The 24655-nt window shown below is 44.8% G+C and overlaps 1 protein-coding gene across 2 annotated transcripts in view; it reads right to left on the reverse strand.

Moving 5' to 3' along the window:
• The window catches only part of FARP1 (FERM, ARH/RhoGEF and pleckstrin domain protein 1), a 541848-nt gene that overhangs the window by 488795 nt on the left and 28398 nt on the right, over positions 1 to 24655 (reverse strand). The gene's annotated exons all lie outside the window — the stretch shown is intronic.

The following is a 24655-nucleotide window of genomic DNA, read 5'->3' on the forward strand; positions in this document are numbered from 1 at the left end:
AAGGTTACGCAGTAGGCTCTCTATCTGCCCTTTTTTCTTGTTGAACTGAGCTGAGGTCCCGCGGAACCATTACCACCTTGAAGATCATACACTTAGGTGGTTGAGTTTCCCCAAAAAATTTTCCCCACCTCCCCACTTTTTTCTATAGGGGAGCCTCAACTGTACACCTTATCAAGGAAAGGCAAAGACTACAGTTTTGAGTGCCTGTGGAGTCTGCTCCTTTTAATTTAAAGTTCATTTTAAAAAACACATATATATATACCCGAGGCAGTGCTTTTCTTTCTGTGCCGGTTTGCAGGGACTGTATTCACTCATTTTTTTTCTCCCATTCAGCTGCCTGTTTCATTTGGCCTGCCTCGCAGCTCACAATGAGCACTTCTCACAAGCCAAAGTAGTGCTCAGTGTGTTCCTGCTGAGGGCTTAATGCGACTGGACTTTGTTGCTTTTGTTCATGGCTCAAAGGGGAACCCAAGAAAAGGAAATTAATTGATATAACTGGCAGATCACAGCAATTCAAAACATTCTACAAATACCCATCAATTAAGAACTGCTGATGAAAAATCTAATTACATAATAGGGATAACAGAGAGAGGCATAGTTCCATAGTTCGTGACAGAGCAACATACAGAATCAAAAGTGAAATTTAGTCTTAGGGCCATTCCATACTAAGTGCTCTAATAGTCCCCACTATTATGTTTCAGATTTTGTTCAAAATTTGCACACAGAATAGTCAGGGTACTAAGAGAATTTTCCTACGATTTTAGATTCCTAACTGCAATAGTCACTGAGCTAGACCCACTTGTCTGGCTTGATGTTGGCAGCTTTGTGCACAGTGATGAATAAAGTATCATTATTAGCTGCTTGTAAAATTGAAAATAATTGGTCAAGACTGCTAATTTTTGGTAATCCAGCATAACTTTTTGTGCTAATTGCAATGATGCTAGTATGAACATCATGGATACAAAAACTCACTTGAACATTTTGCTCAAAGTGTATCCAAAAACTTGTTGCAATTTATTGCAACAGAGTTTGACCATTTTATCAGCTCCGATAGCTCCAGGGCAAGAGTAAATACAGAATTCAGATTTTTATCATAGATTATACTTGCACTGGACGGAGTCACATGATGTGCTGAGCCGAGCAAGACGTGTTCTGCTTGAGCTCCAGGGCCCCGGGTCCCTCTGTACCCTGCCTTTCCCTTTTTTTTTTTCGATTCTACCTCTACCGCTTTGTTTTGAGGGTTGTATGGATCGGTTTGTGCAACCCAATAGCCCTACCATGAGCGGGAACGTTACTCGAAGCTCCAGGGATCGAGAGGTGAGAACGTCGCGGCCCGATTCTAAGATTGCGACGGAGGTGGCAGATTCGGGTTCGTCGCTCTCGTTATCGGAAGCCCACATTGAAGCCCTCTCCACCTCGGTTGTGAGAGCTTTGGATGCCTGTTTCGAACAATTGTCAGGCCAGCTCACTTAATTCGAGACAATACTCTCTGAAACTACTCGGTGTACCAGCGAATTAGAGACTCGAGTGGCACATGTGGAAACTGCACACTCTGCTTCTGATCCCGGACTTGATGTCTTTAAAGGAGCAGGTTTCGCGCCAAGCAGATAAGATCGAAGACCTTGAGAATCGGTCGCGCCGGAACAACTTATGTCTGATCGGCTTGCCGGAATCGGTGCCTGATTCTTGTTTGCTTGTAACTTTGGAGACCTGGCTCAGGGCTGAATTGCCGATTCCTGCTGGTCTGGGGCCCCTGAGGCTAGAGCGGGCCCATCGGCTTGGGAGGCGTACTGAAGACCATATCCACGCCCGAGTCACCATCTTTAAGGTACATAACTCTGCAATCAAGGTGGAATTGATGAAACTCTATCGGCAAAAGCGAAATATCCTCACCTATGATGGAGTACCGGTCCGTCTGTTCCAGGATTATTCTCTTGCGCTGCAGGAGCGACGCCGCTGCTTCTCCAGAGTGAGCACGGCGCTTTTTGAATGCAAACATCGCTTCCAACTACTTTATCCTGCGTTGCTGCAGGTCTGGACATCTGCTGGGTGGAAGAGCTATGCCTCAGCTGAGGAGGCTCAGGCCTATTTGGATGCCCTTCCTGGCGAAATCTGGGCCTTCCTCGGCCCCTTGATGTTCCTGGGCCTGTGGTTCCTGCTTGCGCTTTCTTGCTGGCGCCCTTCTGGGTACTACTCGAGTATTGGACTTTGGATTTCCAGTGGCGGCTGTCTTCACCATCTTCTGGATGGGCTGGGTGGCCCTCCCGCCAATTTTTGCTGTTCTAGGCCCTCTCGTTGGTGTTCCTGATTCTTGGAGGGTTCTGTTTTCCAGGACTGACTGGTGGCCTTTTTGTTGGGGGATTCCCCTCTTGGCTCCAATTATGTTTTGATCTTGAGTTCCCTGACGGGAGTTGCTTCCCCTCAGTGCTAACCAGGGAGCTGGGTGGTCACAGTGTGGCTCCCTGGTGGGGGCCTTCTCTGGATATTGTCCCATCTGTGCCTGACCACTTGGTGGAGGGGGGCTTTTTCTTGTCTGGGACTGCTTTGTTATGGGGCTTTATTGTCTTTGAAGTGTTTGGGGTATGCTTGTTGGGGTTTTGGCTGTCTGGGGGTTCTGTGCTTCGGTTTGCTTGGAGTGAAGTAGGGTTCCCCCGGGGGGGGGGGGGGGGATGAGTGTGCAGGTCTGCATGGCTCTTTGTTCTCACCTCTGGGTTGGTTTGGTCTCTGCTGGGTCGAGAATGCCTGGTCGTCCATTGCGTGAGTGAGAATTGTGTGTGTGGGTTGTTTTGAGATCTGGCACAGTTCCTGACTGGGTATTGTGGAGGATTCAGGTGCTCTATGGAGGCTTTCTGGAGCTGGTGTGTCTTGATTTCCGCCTGGATTCCTGCCTCCTTGGAGTTCTGGGATAATTTGGATGGCAGTATGGATATGGGCGTGGTGTGGCTGGATAGCTGTGAGTGTGTACAGGGGATTCTTGTTTCTGATGAGCTTCTGGTGGGGTGTGTTAGGGTTGGGTGGGGTTGGGGGGGCTGGGGGCCCTGTTCACATCCTAGCGTGGCTCCCTCTCTGTTCCACGCTTGTGGGACGGGGTTTGTGATTGTGGTAGGGATTTTGGGGGGATTGGTTTGGGGGGTGGGAGTGGGTTGGGTTTTTGGGGGTGGGGGGTCCTCCTTTGGAATATGTGATTTATCTCTTGGGTGTTTGCTTTGTTTATCTTCCTCTTTTCAGGCAAGGGTGCTTGTTCCTCTCTCCTGCTCCGGGGGATGGCTGGGCTCCTGGAGTGGTTTAATTCTTTTTCTGCTGTCTTCATTATTCTGCTTTTTTCCTGATTTTCCAACTTGAGTACCCCTTTTAGGCTTACCTCAAGTTTATCAAGTTTATTATTACATTTGATTAATCGCTTATTCCGAATTCTAAGTGATGTACAAAGTGATAAAATTACAAAATATAGGAAGACAAACATAAAAGAGATGTACTATAACTACTAATACATTGTAGTAAATAAAATTACAAACATAAACGACAAGTTTCATAACTACTAATACATAATAATAAATTAAATTACACATACATTAATAAAAACATAGGGAAACTCGGGATGAAATACAATCTAGTTATAAAAGTAGAACAATTAAGGTTAAAAAAAATAGGAAGGGGAATAAAAAACAATCAAAGTAGTTAAAATGGATTAAGAGCCAAAAGCAGTTCAATTAAACATTGAATGCATCTTGAAAAAGAAGACTCTTTAGTTTGCTCTTAAATTTTTCAAGATTCTTTTCATCTCTCAGATGAATTGGAAGAGAATTCCAGGATTGGGGAGCCGTAACAGAAAAAATAGTCTGTCGCCGCATATTAATAACTTTAAGAGAAGGGATGACCAACAAATTTTGGTCACTTGACCTCAAGAGTCTAGGTGATGTATATGGAATTAAAACCCTATAAATAAAAGGCTGGGGTTTTAAATACCAGAGATTTAAAAGTAAGGAGGCATAGTTTATACATAATGCGGTGAGCAACAGGAAGCCAATGAGCTTTCTCAAGTAGGGGAGTGACGTGATCAAATTTTTTGGCTTTCGTAATGAGTTTGATTGAGGCATTCTGTATGATTTGCAGACGTCTAATTTCCTTTTGAGACAATCCTTTGAACAGGGCGTTACAGTAGTCAATTTTAGAAATAACTAGTAAGTGAACTAAAATATTTAGAAATTTTGAACATAAGAATTTAAATATAGAACGAATTTGACGGAGTCTATAAAAAGTTGTTTTGACAACATGACTAATATGATCATGGTAAGATAATTTCTCATCAAAAATAATTCCCAAAATCCTGATTTTATGAACTAAATTCAAAGAGATGCCCTTAATAGTAATCGGGGAAGAAAGTTTAAGACAATCTTTCCAAGGAAAGTGCATAATGTTTGTTTTTTCAATGTTAAGGGCTAATCTGTTTGTGTCAAGCCATTGGTGAATTTGTTCCTCTTGGAATGTGGGGGACATTACGTCGCCGATCAAGCGGTCCAAAATATTAACAGCTTTGCAGCGTTATCGCTCCGATATCGCTTCTTTACAGGAAACTCGACTGACTGACACGGAGCATCTTAAGCTGAGCTGCTCCTGGGTGGGGGAGGTATATTATGCTTCTTCTCAGGGTCCCAATGGTGGAATTGCTGTGTTGGTCCGTAAATCCTCGCCCCTGGGAGTACAGGTTTTAGAGAAAGATTTAGACGGTAGATTTCTGTTATTGCGCTTGACTTTGGGCACCTGTTCTTATCTATTGTTAGTGGTTTATGGCCCTAATTCCTCGGAATCGGCTTTTTTACAACGATTATTTCACCTCTGTTCCCGATTTTCTGGGACTCCCCTTATTATCGTGGGAGATTTTAATTTGGTGCTGGACCCTGCTCTGGATAAGTCTGGTACCAATATTGCTTCCTTGGGGGCTAAGGGTCGACTTCTTTCGGATTTTTGCGATACTCTTTCTGTGATAGACCCTTGGCGCCTTCTTCATCCTGAAACTTGTGACTATACTCACCTTTCTCAAGCCCACAATACCTGGTCCCGGATTGACCATATCTTTCTGTCCTCATCTTTGTTTTCCTCAGTCAAGTCAGTGGAGATAGGTCCGCTGAATATCTCGGATCATACCCCGATTTGGGTTGATGTTCATCTGGACGCTGCATATCTTCGGCCTTCTTTTTGGCGTTTTCTGGCTTACCTTGCTCAGGACAAAGAATTTCAAACCTTTTTGCAGACCCAGTGGGAGGATTACTCCACCAATAATGCTTCCCATGTGGAGGATCCTATTTTATTCTGGGAGGCAGCTAAAACTGTGATTAGAGGCCATATCATTTCTTTCCTGAGTGCCCGCAATAAACGCATTCATAGCGGCATTATTGTCTTGGAATGGGCATTGCGAGTAGCTAAACGGTCTTTCCATTTGCACCCCTCGAGGGTGACTCGTGAATGTTATTTGTCTACCCAAGAGGCTCTCAATTCATTACTTCATTCTCGTTGTCAGAAATGTGTGGCTTTCCATAAACACCACTGCCAACGTTTTCGTAACAAGCCAGGGCGTCTTATGGCCCGATTGGTGAGGGTTGAGACTCATAGGAAACCTATTTTATCCCTTCGAACTCAGGGGGAGGGGTGTAGTGACTAAAACGGCTGATGTCTCCACAGTTCTTTTTGATTTCTTTAGACGCCTATATGATACTCCTGATCCTGTTTCCCCGGATCTGGTGACTGACTATCTTCAGTCTTCTGGACTTCCACGTTTGTCGGATGCCGTGGTGTCTTCTCTTAATAGTCCCTTTAGGGCGGCTGAATTGGAATCCGCTATTAAGGCTCTTCATTCTGATAAGGCACCGGGTCCCAATGGGTTCTCGGGAGACTTTTATCGTCTTCTCTCTACTCATCTCTGTGGTCCCTTACTGGCTTATTTCAACGCGGCCATTGCTCAGGGCTCCTTCCTGCGTTACGCTAATGAGGCCCTTATAACTTTATTGTTGAAGCCGGGTAAGGAGGCTGATTCACCGGGTTCTTACCAGCCCATTTTCCTGATTAATGTTGACCTCAAGCTCCTTTCTCGTATGTTGGCTGACCGTCTTGCTCCTCATCTCCCTTCGATTATCCATGAGGATCAGGTCGGGTTTGTCCGGGGCCGTCAATCAGTTTGTAATGTTCGGAAGGTTCTTTTTGCACTAGCTCACTGTCAATCTAATCAGATTCCGGCTTTGTTTGTTAGTTTAGATGCTTCTAAAGCCTTTGATAGTGTCCATTGGTCCTTTTTATTTAGTACTCTGGAACATGTTGGGCTGGGTGGTTTTTATATGGAGGCCGTTCGATCCCTCTATTCTAATCCAAGGGCTTCTTTGCTTGTTAATGGGACCCGCACGGATTCTTTCCCCATTCTTTGTGGAACCCGACAGGGCTGCCCCCTCTCACCCTTGTTGTTTCTGCTGTCTCTAGAACCATTACTTTGCACACTTAGGGGGTTTCCAGCGGTGGGGGGCCTTCATGTGGACGGGGTAGAGTTAAAGACCTTGGCGTTCACGGATGATATGTTTTTGATTCTTACTAGGCCGGAGGATTCTTTACCGACGGCCTTGGATCTTATTTCAGAATTTGGCTTTTACTCTGGTCAGTTTCTCAATCTGGATAAGTCCTATGCCTTGCCCTTCCCCCCTGAATTACGTGCCATATGGAAGGGGACTTTTCCTCTTCGTTGGGCTGATTCTGCGTTGAAATATTTGGGGGTCCTTATTCCTCGGGACTTGGCTAGCCTGTATCGCTTAAGAACATAAGAACATAAGAATTGCCACTGCTGAGTCAGACCAGTGGTCCATCATGCCCAGCAGTCCGCTCACGCGGCGGCCCTCTGGTCTAAGACTAGCACCCTAACTGAGACTAGCCCTACCAGCGCATGTTCTTGTTCAACAGAAACTTGTCTAACTTTGTCTTGAATCCTTGGAGGGTGTTTTCCCCTATAACAGTCTCTGGAAGGGCGTTCCAGCTTTCTACCACTCTCTGGGTGAAGAAGAACTTCCTTACGTTTGTACGGAATGTATCCCCTTTCAACTTTAGAGAGTGCCCTCTTTTTCTCCCTACCTTGGAGAGGGTGAACAACCTGTCCTTATCTACTAAGTCTATCCCCTTCAGTACCTTGAATGTTTCGATCATGTCCCCTCTCAATCTCCTCTGTTCGAGAGAGAAGATTTCTCTCAGTTTCTCTAATCTTTCACTGTATGGCAGCTCCTCCAGCCCCTTAACCATCTTAGTCGCTCTTCTCTGGACCCTTTCGAGTAGTACCTTGTCCTTCTTCAGGTACGGCGACCAGTGCTGGATGCAGTACTCCAGGTGAGGGCGTACCATGGCCCGGTACAGCGGCATGATAACTTCTTTCATTCTGGTTGTAATACCTTTCTTGATAATACCTAGCATTCTATTCACCTTCATAGAGGCCGCTGCGCACTGTGCCGACGGCTTCATTGTCTTGTCCACTATTACGCCCAAGTCCTTTTCTAGGGTACTTTCACCCATTACCAGCCCTCCCATCGTATAGCTGTACTTTGGTTTTCTGTTTCCTACATGCAAGACTTTATATTTCTCTACATTAAACTTCATCTGCCATCTCGTCGCCCACTCTTCTAGTTTGTTCAGGTCCCTTTGTAAATCCTCACAGTCCTCTTTAGTCCCAACTCCACTAAATAGTTTTGTGCCATCTGCAAATTTTATTACTTCGCACTTCATCCCTATTTCTAGATCATTTATAAATACATTGAACAGCAGCGGTCCGAGTACACCACTCGTGACCCTCCTCCAGTCAGAGTAGTGGCCCTTCACTCCTACCCTTTGCTTTCTACCCGCCAACCAATTTTTGATCCATCTCTGTACGTCTCCTTCCACTCCGTGGTTCTTCAGTTTCCGAAGTAGGTGTTCATGGGGTACCTTGTCAAAGGCTTTTTAGAAATCTAGGTATAAGATGTCAATGGGGTCCCCTTTGCCTATTCGTTTGTTAATTCCTTCGAAGAAGTGCAATAAGTTCGTTAGGCACGATCTTCCCTTGCAGAAGCCATGTTGGCTTGTTTTCATCAGTTTATTCCTTTCTAGATGCTCATCGATGCAGTCTTTTATCAGCGCTTCTGCCATCTTCCCCGGAACCGAAGTCAAACTTACCGGTCTGTAGTTCCCCGGGTCACCTCTCGATTCTTTTTTAAAGACGGGCGTAACATTTGCTATCTTCCAATCCTCTGGGATCACGCCTGTTTTCAGGGATAGATTGCAAACCTGCTGTAGTAGTTCCGCTATTTCCTCTTTTAGTTCTTTCAATACCCTAGGGTGGATGCCATCCGGGCCCAGAGATTTGTCGGTTTTTAATCTATCTGCTTATGTACATCCATGGATGTTAATTTTTCTGCTTGATCTCCTTTGAAGTTATGTCTTTTTAGGATTCTAGGCCAGATTACCTGGGAAGTTAAAATCCTGTGTAGGCCCTTAGATCCTGTAAAGCTAATGTGACCATACGTCCCATTTTGAATGGGACCATTCCGTTTTTAGATCCCCTATCCCGTTGTCCCCATGCACAGCTTCAAGACACCGAAACATCCCATTTTCAGAAAGAGCATCCCGAAGCTCTATGTGGGGACAACACGACAGGCAATAGCGGAGCTTGGGCTCTCTCCCTGCTTCCCCACTGCCAACACAGCAACAGGACCAGGTGAGGCAAGTACAGCGACTGCACAATGACTGGCCCAGAAGCCTTCCCTCCGATGTCAATTCTGACGTCAGAGAGGAAGTTCCGGGCCAGCCAGGCAGCGATTGGCTGGCCCACAACTTCCTCTCCAACGTCAGAATTGACATCAGGGGGAAGGCTTCTGGGCCGGTTGTTGTGCAGTCATTGCACTTGCCTCACCTGGTCCTGTTGCTACATCGGCATTGGTGGCGGGGAACCAGGGAGAACTTGGCGGCAGCGGTAGCATGGGGGGAGGAAGAGAGAGAGAAAGAAAGAGAAAAAGATAGGGGAGTGTGGCGGCAGTGGCTTGGGGTGGCAGGGAGAGAGAGAGAAAGAAAGAAAGAAAGGGGTCAGGGAGAGAGAGAGAGAGTAAGAAAGAAATGATGCACAGTTATAAGGAAGTGCAGCCAGAGGCTCACCAGACAACAAATATAGGAAAAATGATTTTATTTTCAATTTAGTGATCAAAATGTATGTTTTGAGAATTTATATCTGCTGTCTATATTTGTCTATTTTTCTATAGTTGTTACTGAGGTGATGTATATTTTAAAGTCATCTATCTTGACCTCTTTGGAAAAAAAAGAACATAAATGATGATTAACATTTTCTGTGTGTACAGTGTGCTTTGTGTTTTTTTAATTTTATGGTTACCATTATGAATTAATAAGATATTGTGTGTATATGAAAAATGAATGGAAGAAATTGGGGGCGGGATTAGGGGTGGAACTGAAAATCATTAGATGTCCCGTTTTGATGAAAAAAATAAATGGTCACGTTATGTAAAGCAGCCTTTCTTCAAAAACATTAATGAAAAGTGCAATTTTTGTACACTCAAAAGCCAGCCTTTCCACATATTTATCAATAGATAATACATGCAACATCTATAACTTAAAGAATTTTTGATTTGACCTAGGAAGTTATCCTCTATTAGAGCTATTCAAAATATTTAGATGACTTACAGCACACATGCATAATACAAACAACAAATGTCAAATACAACACAAAATAAAATTATATTAAAAATGATTTTCAATGTGAAAGCTGCCTTAAAGTTTGAGTTTTCAATGTTTAGAAAAGTAAATACTCTTAGTATATTCTTTTTCCTGGTCTAACTGTTCTAGCAGCAAGTGCCACATGTGTATCCCAATAATATAAAAGATCTATGTACATTTAGAGGCTGAGTCTATAAACGGGCATTCCGATTGTAGGCAGCAATAGGCGTCCTAATGCTGTCTAGCAGCCAATCAGGACACACATTTAAAAAAACAAACAAACAAGCAGGACACCTATACTGTAGTTGTTTGTCACGGTTGAGGGAGATACATAGGAACACTTAAGCTTGTCAAAGGTTGGGTGTGAGCATGATTTCATCCAGAAGTGGACTTGGGTGAGCATTTCCCTAGGGCTGTGACAGACACCTAAAAAGTTGGCCAGCAAAATGCTAGCCTACATTTCAAATAGAGGTGACCGCTGAACTGATTGTAGCAAGGTAATCCTCCTGCCACGATCAGCTGAGCAGCTGCGGCAGGGACCCCCTTGCGAAATCCCCCACCAGGAGGTATGCCCACTCTCTCCTGCCGCCACACCCCCAGAAGTTCCCAACCCTTCCGCAAACCACCGACACCCCCCTCCAGACCCCCTATACCCCCACCCTCCCCCAAGCTAGCAACATCCTCTCCCCCAAATTGGCAACACCTTCCCTCCAGACCCCCCACCCTCCCCCAAACCTATGGGCCCGCTCAGCATCCTTAAGTCCCCTTGACACCCCCCTACCTCTGTAGTAGAAAGCCTGGTCGAAAGGATGCTTACACCCACTGGCCAGCAGGCCTGCCATTCCAAAATGGCGGGCCTTCCCCCTTCCCAGTGCATTCTGGGATGCACCGGGGAGGGGCCTAAGGCCCTGACTGGCTCTCATAGGAGAGGCTTTAGGTACCTGGGCCAATTGGAGTCTTAGGTCACCTTCCTTCCTACTGGGGGACTTCGCAGGAGGGTTGGAGGGGGGTTCTCTGCCGTAGCTGCTCTGCTGATTGGGGAATCCCTTGTTGTGATCAGCCTGTGACATAGGTGCCAGTTAGAGAATCGGGGTGGGGGGTTAGGTGTCTTGTCCCTTAGGGCAGATGTGATTCTGTATAGGATGCTGATGTGCGATTCTCAGTCGTTTCTTAGGCAGCTGCTGAGGACTGGCATCCTATACAGAATCAGGCTCTGTTTTTTTGAGCATTTTCAAATGAAAAAAAAATACACAAGAATTTCTTTTGGCTTGAGCGGAAAGCTCACAAGTGCTCAAATAAATAGGATATTTTAATTTGATTTTGAGAAGGAAAAGTAAAAAATTATACACAATATAAAACCTTGGACTCTATACAAAACTTCATGGGTAACCAATGGAACTCTGTCAAAACAGAAGTTACATGATTCTTTTTAAGCCTAGAAATAACACTAGCTGAAGCATTTTGTATTAACTCTAATGGTTTTAATAACCATATTAGGAAGTCCCATTTAAATAAATCACAATACAGTAACCTAAAAAAAAAAAAGACAAATTGAATGACTTAACAACAGTATGGAAATCTCAAATTATAATTTTCAGATCAATCCTAATTTTAAAAAGGATCTTCACCTTCAACTTCAAAGTTTAATTTCTCATGAACCATTATCAGGTGATCAGTAATTCTGATCACCTTAGGGAGAAGACAAGATTCATCTCTTGAAATCAGCAGGCTTTAGTGTTTCTCTGAGATTGACAGCTAGGCCATTCCCAGCACACCAAGCTAAGATTCTATGAAAACTGGCAACCAAATTTAAGGAATGAATGCCCATTTTTATAGAAAATGAAGTAAACAGAAGTATATCAGCATACAGTCAGAATCCAATACAATCATAATTCAATGTTCATTTCTCACAACAGAGTACACAGATTAAGTGTGTTGCAGACTGTGCTGATCTCTACAGGACTTCACAAGCTATCCAAAATCATTCTGAGGCATCATTCCCAATCCTAATCTACTGTTATCTAGTTTCAAGTTTTTAATGAAATTTGATGCTATCACTTATACAACTTTTAAGCGATTTACAGATTAAAAAAGGGGAAATCAATTAAAATAAAATGCACATTCAGTGAAGAGAAATCCTTCCAGTATCCCATATTTTCAGAAGCAACTTTCCTTGTCTGCGGAACTATAGAAATAGGTTCTTAAGACATAGTTTTCAAGCTATTTTATATGAACCAAGCTGACAATGTGAAAACCCCCCCACAAACAGTCTTGTGGAACATATCATTAGCTTGCAACTTTTCATGGATCAAAAGTACAGCAGAGAAAAACATCTGGCTCTAGCTAGCCTCCCTGCTTCATTTTTTTTTCTACAAATAAGCAGCGTCTGCTAGGCTGGTTAATGATTGACACAGGCCTATCCCTGAGCAAGTGCTGGAACAGACTTTAAAACTAGTGTCAGCACAGAGGATCTAAGGAAACAGATCAATAGGAAAAGCTCTAATATAATACACAAATTCCTGCATTTTTCAAATCATTAAACACCAACAAAAGGGCTATAAAAAGAAAAAGATATTTACTATCATTGACACTAGGATTATACCAAATATTCATATTTAATTTAATCCCATTCCAAGTACAAGGGATGCTCAATTTATCTAACTCAGTAGGAAAGAAAAGAGCTTTCAAAATTTTTTTATTTTTTCAATATAGTCCCGATAGCTCCATACACTTGATCCACTTTTCCTGCAATGACTTTAACCCTTTAACCACTTTGAAAAGAATTTTTCTGTTTGACCTTCAAACCAGGTCATCACAACTTCGATGTCTTCATCACTTGAAAACCGCTGTCCAACAGAGTGATTTCTTCAAAACTTGAAACAGGGAATAATCCAAGGGAGCCAGGTCAGGACTGTAGGGTGGATGGTTCAGTTGTTGAAACCCACATTCTCAGATGACAGCCTGTGATTGTCGTGACATGTGCACTGGCACATTGTCGTGAAGCAGCAGCATGCCTGCTGTGAGTTTTCCTTGTCTTTTCTCCTTGACTGATTCCCGCAAAGTGATCATTGTGTTGGCGTAACTCTCCTCGGTTATGGTTGTTGAGTGACATGAACTCCAGAAGCAAAAGTCTTTCATCATCCCAGAAGACAGCTGCCATGACTTTGCCTGCAGATATTTCTGTCTTAAACTTTTTTTTCTAGTGGGGGATGACTTGTGCTTCCACTGCATTGATTGCATTTTGGATTCAGGATCTCTGTGATAGATCCAAATGATGAAAAAAAAATCACTTGGTCTTCACAGAGTATCTCCAACAGTACTGGAGCCTCATGGCCTTCTGACATGGCATCAGCATTCTTGGAAACCATCTTGCACAAATCTTGGACATGCCCAACTTTTCTTGAACTATTTTCCAAACTACCTTCTGAAATGGCCATTTCTTCAGCTATTCGGGAAACCTTAATTCATCCATCTGACAAAATTAAATCCTCAACTTTCTTGCAAATTTCTGTAGAAGTTGCTTCCACAGGTCATCTAGTGTGAGGGTCATCTTCAGTGGACTTTCTACATCACAAACTGCTTGCTCCAAAATTTTACTTTGTAGGATGGTATGGCAATATAAACTGCAGTCATATTTTCATGAATTTCCTTTGGCTTTTTCTCTTTTTTTGTGAGAAATTTTATTACTGAACTGTGCTTCAAATCTAGCAGTTTCTTTCTTGATTCACACGAGGACTCTCCCAACATCCTGTCTCTTGGAATGTTAGACTCGCACTGAGCCGCAATTGTGCATGAGCAGCCTTGAGACATGTCACAACATGCACAGCCTTATTTCAACACACTTGCTATTTTATTTCCTACTTGGGTAGTTAAATTATTGAACACACCTCATATTTTATTTCAATTTAGTCAAATAGTGCTTTAAATTAGAATATGATTAATCCGGGGCTCTACTGTGCTAAATCCTATGGAAATAAACACAATGTCTGAACTTATTTTGCTTCTTTTATTTGTTATGTTAAAGTTCAATACCCGTCATTCTATTTTGGTATTCATATTTGGCAGAATAATATTTTTCATTATTTGTATTTGGCCGAATTGTAAAAAAAGCTATTTGGTACAGTTCTGACACCAACACCCGTTAGTTTCAGGGTCAGCCTGCAAATCTGTGAATACATAATTGCTCTGAGAAACTGGAATTTAACTGTTCTGCTAGTTTCAAACTGCTCTATATGATCCCAGGGCCAGTCTTAGCATCTGCAGAGCCCTATGCAGACCAGTTTAGTCAGACACCCCCCCCCCACCTCTGTTGACAAGAATTTTTTAAATTTGTTTATTAAATGTTTTATTTATGAAATGCCAAATAAAAGATAAACCAAGCAAAACTTGTATAGAAAAATTGATTCCAGTAAGCACAATGCTATCATAGGAAACCTAGTATCAGGTCCAGCCCAAAAAAAATCAGCTATTGGGATATACCATTAATACAATATGTCTGTGTTTATTAAAATGTAATATACTGTTTAGCTTAATACAGATCCAAAGTGGTGTACAAAGATAAAATAAAGAAAAAGAACTTGATTATAATAACAGGAAATACATAGTAAGTAACATAATTCCCACCAAGAACAGATATAAAAACATCTGTGATGCAAATATTTAAAAGCTAACATATTCCAGTTAATAAACCCAAAATAAAATATATTTTCTACCTTTGTCTGTACATTTTGTTTGTTCATCATTTTAGTTCCGCCATCTCCTCCTGCCTAAGGAAGAGGAGACTGTTTAGCACAGTAGTGCTACAGTGAGCCACTGGGAGGAAAAATTAAGATGGGCCCCTTATAACTCAATTTCTCTCAGGGTACTGGAGATGGGGAAAGAGAGGGAAAACCCTCTCCGAGCTCCAATAAAAAAACCCTGCCAAAGCAAACACATTCCATAGAAACATAGAAACATAGAAGATGACGGCAGAAAAGGGCCATAGCCCATCAAGTCAACTCCACTCTAACAACCCCACCCCCTTGAATTTACCCCCCTAGAGATACCACATGTGTATCCCATTTCCTTTTAAAATCCTGCACGCTGCTGGCCTGAATCACCTGAACTGGAAGTTCATTCCAACGATCGACCACCCTTTCGGTGAAGAAGAACTTCCTGGTGTCGCCATGAAATTTCCCACCCCTGATTTTCAGCGGATGTCCTCTTGTGGCCGAGGGACCTTTAAAAAAGAAGATATCATCCTCCACCTCAATACGGCCAGTGATATATTTAAACGTCTCTATCATGTCTCCTCTCTCTCTACGTTCTTCGAGTGAGTATAGCTGCAATTTATTCAGCCTTTCCTCATACGGGAGGTCTTTGAGTCCCGAGACCATCCTGGTGGCCATTCTTTGAACCGACTCAACTCTCAGCACATCTTTTTGGTAATGTGGCCTCCAGAATTGTACACAATATTCCAGATGAGGCCTCACCATGGATCTGTACAACGGCATTATAACTTCGGGCTTCCAGCTGATAAAGCTTCTTCGGCTACAACCCATCATTTGTCTTGCCTTTGATGAAGCCTTCTCTACTTGATTGGCAGTCTTCATGTCTTCGCTAATGATCACCCCCAAATCACGTTCCGCCTTGGTCCTAACTAAGGTTTCACCATTAAGTGTGTAAGTTTTGCATGGATTCCTGCTGCCGAGGTGCATGACCTTACATTTTCTAGCATTGAAGTTTAGCTGCCAAGTCGAGGACCAGTGTTCCAATAGAAGTAGGTCCTGCGTCATATTGTCTGGTAAAGTGTTCTCACTTACTATGTTGCATAGTTTGGTGTCATCGGCGAATAATGTGATTTTACCCTGAAGCCCCTGAGTCAGATCTCCCACAAATATGTTGAAGAGGATCGGGCCCAAGACCGAGCCCTGCGGCACTCCACTGATCACCTCTGACGTTTTTGAAGGGGCACCATTCACCACCATTCTCTGAAGTCTACCGTTTAGCCAATCACTAACCCATGTAGTTAATGTCTCTCCCAGTCCCATTGATTTCATCTTGTTCAATAGTCTGCGGTGCGGGACGCTATCAAAAGCTTTACTAAAGTCCAAGAAAACGACGTCTAGGGACTCACCCACATCCAGTTTCCTTGTTATCCAGTCAAAGAAACTAATTAGATTGGATTGGCAGGACCTGCCCTTGGTAAATCCATGTTGGCGGGGATCCCGTAGATTCTTCTAGTCCAGGATCATATCTAATTTATGCTTAATTAGTGTTTCCATGAGTTTATTCACTATGGATGTGAGACTCACCGGTCTGTAATTCTCAGCCTCTGTCCTGCAGCCCTTTTTGTGGAGTGGGATTACATTGGCTGTTTTCCAGTCCAAGGGGACTCTTCCCGCCCTCAAGGAAAGATTGAAGAGCACAGACAACGGCTCCGCCAGGACATCACACAGCTCTCTAAGCACCCTGGGGTATAGATTGTCCGGTCCCATGGCTTTGTTCACTTTGAGTCTTGATAGTTCGCAGTAGACGCTGCTGGGTGTAAACTCGAGATTCCAGAACGGGTCTTCTGAGCTTTGCCTTGCTTGCAACTGTGGACCGGACCCTGGCGCCTCGCAGGTAAAGACTGAGCAGAAGTATTCGTTTAGTAGTTTGGCTTTATCGGAATCTGAATCTGCATAAGTCCCGTCTGCTTTCCTAAGGTGTACTATCCCATTTGTGTTTCTTTTCCTATCACTGATGTACCTGAAGAAGGATTTATCCCCTTTCTTAATGTCCTTTGCTAGATTCTCTTCTATTCAGTCTTCTTTTACTGCTCCTCTTCCTGATTGTTTGTAGGAAACAAGTGCTTTTTTCTTTTTCTTAACGAGGTCCGAGATTTCTGTAGTGAACCACTGGAGTCTGTTATTCCTCCGTCGTTTGCTTACTGTTTTTATATAGCGATTCGTTGCTTCATGTAGGGTAGATTTCAGGTTTGCCCACATAGCCTCTACATTATTGGTTTCGGCATGGCCTTGCAGTGCCCGACGGACGAAGTCTCCCATGCGTTTGAAGTCAGTGTCCAGACCTATATAGAGTGGAGTAGAAGAGAAGCCTATTACTGGTAGTTAGGGCAGTAAGATATGATGCTGAGGAACTGGCTTTTATCCTCACTGTAGCTCCTTGTGACCCTAGGCAAGTCACCTAATCCTCCATTGTCCCAGGTACAAAAAAAAAACAACACTTGTGAGCCCATTAGGGACAGAAAAAGTACCTGTATATAACATGTACAGTGCTATGTACATCTAAAAGTGTTATACAAATAAGTACTAGTAGTAGTAGATATGCAAATTTTTCAAAACTGACATTTTTCTAAATTTATTAATTGTATTCATTTTTCTACCTGGCTCCCCCAGGTATATCTCCCCTAGGCACCCAATCAGTCTAACCCCTCAAACTCAACCAAAGTGCAAGACCACTAAGGGAGCTCATGGCCAGTTTAATATAGGCAGAAGGAAAGGCCAAAATAATCTAAGAGTATGGGTTAGTCATCCATCCGTCAACTGGAGAGAGAGTATACTGAACTCACAAGGAGCATGTCTTCAGAGGTGATGGATCACAATGTTGGTGTTCTCTCTCTCCACCTGCTGGTGGGTCGACTTAACTCATGTGTCTGGATTAATCTACTGTTGATAACAGGGAATAGAATCTTCCTTCTCACACTATACATGGCTGTTATATGTAATCTTATATCCCACCAAATACTCACAAAAGTGGCGTTTGAGGCAGGTTCGAAGCAGTCTCTTAAAACTTTCCAAAACAAATCACTTGAGTTGTTAAGACCAGATTAAAACTCTCTAACAATTTGGGGGTAATTTTATAAAGCAGTTTCTTCATATAAAACATGTAAGAGCATTTTCCATGTGTGAAACACTGCACTGGGGTATACACGAGTAAATGTAGGTGTAGAACCATCTAGCACTTACTTTTATGCAATATATGTATAGGCATTCTCGGAAGAAAATTTTGGGGAGAGCAGGGACAAACTACAAGATATACATTAGGGCCCTGATTCTGTATAGACTAAACTCGATTCTGTAACCGACATCCATGTTACAGACGCCGGTTACAGAACCAGGATACTTTAGACGTGGCCGCTACACTTATCGCGGCAAGGGATCTCCCTGGCGTGATTAGTATAGTGCCAGGGGCTGCGGGCACCAGTCTCCCCCCTCCCCCTGAACAAACGAGGTGGGAGGGATACCCAATCCCTCCTGCCGGTAGGCCCCCCACTCGCCCCGATCGCCCATAGGAGGGGCCTTAGGCACCTGGGCCAATCAGGCCTTAGGATGGTGTGGGATAACCGGAAAGGGGCGGGGCCGCCTCATTTGGACAGAAAGCACAGTTACTTACTGTAACAGGTGTTATCCAGGGACAGCAGGCAGATATTCTCTACATGTGGGTGACATCATACACGGAGCCCCGACGCATACAGCTTTTCAAGCAAACTTGATTGAAGACTTCAAGTTTGCTAGTGCTGCACCACCCATGTGTGTGCCTTCCTGCTCCACTAGAGGGCGCATCCCCTCCTCGTGGTCTTCAGTTCAGATAGCTAGCAAAGAAGCCAACCCCGGGGAGGTGGGAGGGTTGCGAGAATATCTGCCTGCTGTCCCTGGATAACACCTGTTACAGTAAGTAACTGTGGTTTATCCCAGGACAAGCAGGCAGCATATTCTCTACATGTGGGTGACCTCTAAGCTAACCAAAAAAGGGACGGAGGGAAGTTGGCAATTTAGGAAAACAGATTACGCAAAACCGACTGGCCAAACTGGCCGTCGCTCCCGGACAAAGTATCCAGACAGTAGTGAGAGGTGAAGGTATGAACCGAAGACCAAGTGGCAGCCTTGCAGATCTCCTCAATCGGCGTGGACCTGAGGAAAGCGACAGAAGCCGCCACCGCTCGGACCTTATGTCCTGTGACCCAACCTTGCAGCGAGAGACCAGCCTGAGTGTAGCAGAAGGAAATACAAGCAGCGTACCTGTTGGACAAGGCGCGCTTGGAAACAGGACAACCCAACCTGTTAGGATCAAAAGATAAGAACAGTTGAGGGACCGTCCGATGAGACAGGGTGCGTTGGAGATAAAAAGCCAACGCCCTCTTACAGTCAAGAGAGTGAAGCGCCACCTCTCGAGGATGAGAATGGGGCTTAGGAAAAAATACTGGAAGGACAATAGACTGAATAAGGTGGAAATCCGACACCACCTTAGGCAAGAACTTGGGATGAGTACGAAGGACCACCTTGTCATGATGAAAAACAGTAAAAGGCGGGTCCGCAACCAAAGCCTGCAGCTCACTAACTCTGCGAGCAGATGTGAGAGAAAGCAGAAAGATCACCTTCCAAGTAAGGAACTTCAGATGAGCTTTCTCCATGGGCTCAAACGGTGGTTTCATCAAATGAGCAAGAACCACATTCAGATCCCAAACCACAGGGGGAGGCTTGATAAGAGGATGGACATTCAAAAGACCCCTCATGAAACGAGAAACCAAAGGGTGGACCGAGAGCGTCTTCCCATCAAGCTGCTGATGGAAGGCAGCAATCGCACTAAGAGGGACACGGACAGAAATTGTCTTGAGACCAGACTAAGATAAATGAAGCAAATAATCCAGAACTGAGGACAAAGAGCGGACAGAGGTTCCAAATGATTCGAAGCACCCCACGTGACGAATCCCGTCCACTTCTGAGAATAACATGGCCTGGTAGAAGCCTTCTGAGAAGCTACCAAGACATCCTTCTGTAACAGCGAACCCCGACTCTGAGACAGCAGAGAAGGAAAAATAGGTAGAAGAAGAGGCTCCCTGACACTGAGCTGAAGAAGCAGGGAGAACCATGGCTGGCGAGGCCACCGAGGAGCAATCAGGATCACAGTGGCGTGCGCAGACTTGAGATGCACAAGCGTCCTCAGAATCAGAGGAAAAGGCGGGAACGCATAAAGGAACCGGCCTTCCCAATCCAGGAGGAACGCATCCGCCTCGAGACGGTCCGGGGAGTACATCCTCGAATAGAAGAGAAGCAATTTGTGAGTGAGGGGGGGAGCGAGCAGATCTATCTGCGGAGTCCCCCACCGAAGAAATACCTAATGCAGAGTCTGAGAATGAAGAGACCACTCCTGCGGCTCCAGAAGAAGCAAGGGAAGCTCCGCTCGACTCGAAGGCAACTCCCGGAAGTTCAGCGAATACCCTGCTCTGACAACGGGGAGGACCAAAGCGTCCGCAGTGATCCGGGCCCAGGTATTGTAGAAAGGCCGGAGATGGCCCCCGATAGGGAGAGGGGCGGGGTCCAGGGCAGGGGGGGCCAGCCCCCTTCCGCTCAGCCAGTCAAAAAGACGGCGCGGGCTCAGACACAGCAGGGGTCTGATGTTTAGGAGGAGCCTGCTGCAGCCGCTGGCACCGAGGAGGTGGACGAGAGAAGGCAGGCGTAGACTTCTGTGCCACAGAGGCGACAGCCGATAAGCCTTAGGAGGAGTGGGCTTCGGCCAGGGCTACACCAAAGATGCAAAGGAACGCTCGTGCTCCGAGAGGCGCTTAGTGGTGCCTCAATCGAGCCATCAAAGAGTACATTCCCCAAACAGGGAAGATTGGCCAAGCGATCCTGACGGTTGGGTCCATATCGACGATACGGAGCCATGTCCAACGGCGCATGGCAACAGCAAATGCGGAGACCCAAGAGAAAAGCTCAAAAGCATTGTAAGCCGCATGGAACATGTGCAGGCGAAGCTGCAAAAGAGAGTCCACCAGCCGCCCAAAACTCCGTGCGGCAGGAGGCGGACAAGTTACCCTGAAAGGCGGGCAAGGATTTGACCAGGACCTCAAGATCCGAGGTGAACGCAAAATTACAAATCAAGACCCTGTTGGCCATCCTGGCGATGTCGAGGCACAAGGCTCAGTCGACATCGAGGCACAAGTCCTCAGTCGACGTCGAGGCACAAAGCCTCAGCCGACGTCGAGGCACAAAGCCTCAGCCGATGTCGAGGCACAAGCCCTCAGCCGACGTCGAGGCACAAGCCCTCAGCCGACGTCGAGGCACAAGCCCTCAGCCGACGTCGAGGCACAAGCCCTCAGCCGACGTCGAGGCACAAGCCCTCAGCCGATGTCGAGGCACAAGCCCTCAGTCGACGTCGAGGCACAAGCCCTCAGTCGACGTCGAGGCACAAGCCCTCAGTCGACGTCGAGGCACAAGCCCTCAGTCGACGTCGAGGCACAAGCCCTCAGTCGACGTCGAGGCACAAGCCCTCAGTCGACGTCGAGGTACGAAGCTCCAGTCGACGTCGAGGCATGAAGCCTCAGATGACCACGCCCCAGTCGAACCCAGGCGACGTCGAGGCACAAAGCCCCAGTCGACGTCGAGGCACAAAGCCTCAATAGACGTCGAGGCACAAGCCCTCAGTGGACGTCAAGGTACCCAGTCTGTCAACGTCGAGGCACAAGCCTTCAGCGACGTCGAGGTATCAAGGGTCGGAAAATGGCACCGTATCAATGAAACTGGTAAGGAAGGTGCAGCAGTGCGCTCCATAGAGGGCAACCTCGAGAATGAGTATTCCCATGAAAGGAGGCACGCTTCAAAGGTCTCATAGAGGCAGGCACGACTGCACTCGATGCCAGAATGCCAGAGACTCAGTCGGAGGCGTTACCGAGGTAACACACCTAGAAAGAAAGAAGAAACTTACCCAAGGAGGGAACCCAAGAGCACCGCAGACGGGACGCCACCGGGGAACGAGGCTATGCCAGCCTGACTCCAAGGAAGGAAAAAGGGTCCCGGCCATTCAGCTCACCCGAGGTGAGCCCAAAGAGAGGCCAGGGAAGAAGAAGCCGCAGCTTAAACGAGGCCTAGCCGCATGGCCGAGGCCCAAGAAGGGACTGTCGGTGGAAAACCAGCAGAAATGCAACAAAAAATCCTTTTTTATTTTTTTTAACATAGGAAAACACGATCAATCAACAAACCGCACAGCGACTCCCGAACAAAACAAAGAAGCCGCGGTGCTAGAAAGGCACTTTGAAGAACGCAGAGAAGAGAGACAGGGCTTTCTGGTTCCGCGGAAAACTAAGAACTGAAGATCATGAGGAGGGGATGCGCCCTCTAGTGGAGCAGGAAGGCACACACATGCTTGGTGCAGCACTAGCAAACTTGAAGTCTTCAATCAAGTTTGCTTGAAAAGCTGTCCGCGTCGGGGCTCCGTGTATGATGTCACCCACATGTAGAGAATATGCTGCCTGCTTGTCCTGGGATAATGCAGTTTACAGAATTCGGGCCTATGTTTTAGACAGCCAGCTCAATAGATCTCCCCTTCACCCTCGAATATAAATGATAATTAGCATTTTCCTGCGTACAGCGTGCTTTGTGTTTTTTAAAATTTTATTGTTGGAAGATCATTTTGACTTGGTCATTTTAAAAGTAGCTCGCAAGCCCAAAAAGTGTGGGCACCCCTGAGGTGGAGCATGAAATTAAGTTGCTTTGAATATAACTTAGGCCAACTAAATACTGTGTTTCCCTGAAAATAAACCCTAATGCATTTTTTGGACACAAAATTAATACGACACTGTTTTATTTTTGGGGAAAGGCGGTATTAGGATATCGAGAGAAAGAAAGAGGTAGTACAGAATGCTAAATTTTGCACATCAGTAAGAGCATTTTATAAGTGATATGATGGGAAAGTGGAAGCCAATTTTCAGCTTGGGATCTAGAACCATGAATAAGAACTTGCAGTAGTCTAGGTGAAATAATTAAAGTGTGGATGAGAATTCTGAGTGTAGAGGTAGTAAATGTCATACTAGACATATCAACCCAAATTTGAAAAAATAGGTTTTAAATATTTTTTTTTTAATTTAGTTTTGTGACAACGAAAGGACACTATTAACGAAAATGATACCTAAACTTTTTAGTGGTTTATGATAACAGAATATATTGTTCCTGACAAAATAATGGAGTCAGAGACAGATGAAATTGAAGAATGGCTCAACAGTATCTTGGATTGGCTTAACTGAGTATTAATTGATTAAAGGTTAAGTTTGCAATTTGTGTACTTTTGGGAACATACACCAACACAAAGCTCTACATCTTACAAATTGTGATGTGTGATTTATAATTCAAAATATGATAAAATGGTGAATATGGCAGGTGCAAGTTTGGAGTCTTTCAGTCAGTACTTCCTAGCACCATATTTGACAGAAATAACAGCTTCCAAATATTTCCTATACCCAGCTAAGGGGATCATGTACTAACAGCATAAGATCTGGACACAGATACGACGAGCGAGGTGGTAAAATTTGCGGATGTTATGAAGTTATTCAGAGTAGTGAAGACGCAGGGGGATTGCAAAGATCTACAACGTGACAATCAGGCTCGAGGAATGGGCTGCGAAATGGCAGATGAAGTTCATTGTGGACAAGTGTAAAGTGATGCATGTTGGTAACAAAAATCCCATGCACAAATACAGGATGTCCGGGGTGGTACTTGGCGAGACCTCCCAGGAAAGGGACTTGGGAGTTCTGATCGACAAGTCGATGAAGCCGTCCGTGCATTGTGCAGCGGTGGCGAAAAGAGAGACCAGAATGCTAGGAATAATAAAGAAGGGGATCACAAACAGATCGGAGAAGGTTATCATGCTGCTTTACCGGGCCATGGTGTGCCCTCACCTGGAGTACTGCGTCCATCATTGCTCGCCGTACATGAAGAAGGCCACGGTACTACTCGAAAGAGTCCAGAGAAGAGCGACTAAGATGGTTAAGGGGTTGGAGGAGCTGCCGTGGGCCTCTTCTCCCTCGAACAGAGGAGATTGAGAGGGGACATGATCGAAACAGTCAAGGTACTGAAGGGGATAGACTTAGTAGATAAGGACAGGTTGTTCACCATCTCCAATGTGGGGAGAACGAGAGGGCACTCTCTAAAATTGAAAGGGGATAGATTTTGCACAAACGTACGGAAGTTCTTCTTCACCCAGAGGGTGGTAGAAAACTGGAACGCTCTTCCAGAGTCTGTCATAGGGGAACACACCCTCCAGGGATTCAAGACTAAGTTAGGCAAGTTCCTGCTGAACAAGGACGTACGCTGGTAGGGCTAGTGTCAGTTAGGGAAGCTGGTCTTTGACCAGAGGGCCACCGCTTGAGCAGACTACTAGGCATGATGGACCACTGGTCTGACCTAGCAGCGGCGATTCTTATGTTCTTATATATTGCCTAAAATGGTGCCCTGTGACAGATTAACAATGACTCACTAAATATTCCTGTTCTTGGACATTGTTTTCCCACTCTTACTTAAAGAGCTCTTCTTGCATGCATTGTATGTCTAAAGATTTTTTCAAAGATCTTCAATAATATTCAATTCTGGAGACAGCATAGGCCATTCGAAAATCTTCACCTTTCTTTTCTCAAGTACTTCATGGCTATTTATATTTATGTTTCAAATCATTGTGTCTCTTTGGTCTCAATTTCTTCACCAAGTGTGGGTTAATAACTTGTAGCATAGATTGACAATTTAGCTAAATCCTTTTTTCATCAGCTACAAAACATGTTTTAGGTGACTGGCAGCTTACAACCCCAAAGAACAATAAATCCACTTCTGCACTTACTAGTTTGGCAATGTGCTCTTTTCTTCAAATGCTTCACCCTTTCTTTTCCAAATGTACTTGCTGCGGTTGTGATCAAACAAGTCAAATTTAATTTCATCATTCTAAAACAATTTGTTCCAAAATGTCTGAAACTCACCAAAGGTTTTATTTTTTCTTCATAGACTATTTTTGTGATGAGGTCATAGAAAAGGTCGCCTAACAACTTTCCCATGCATATCATGTGTAAGCAATGCAGTACTGAGAACCTGTGACGGCTAAACTTTTCAGCAGGTCATCTGAAGTTAGCTCTGGGTTCTGGTTTGAAATCTGACCAGTTTTTCAAGCAGTTCCTTCAGAGATTTCTCTT

The sequence above is a fragment of the Geotrypetes seraphini genome, chromosome 6, assembly GCF_902459505.1.
Source record: "Geotrypetes seraphini chromosome 6, aGeoSer1.1, whole genome shotgun sequence".
Lineage (NCBI taxonomy): Eukaryota > Metazoa > Chordata > Amphibia > Gymnophiona > Dermophiidae > Geotrypetes > Geotrypetes seraphini.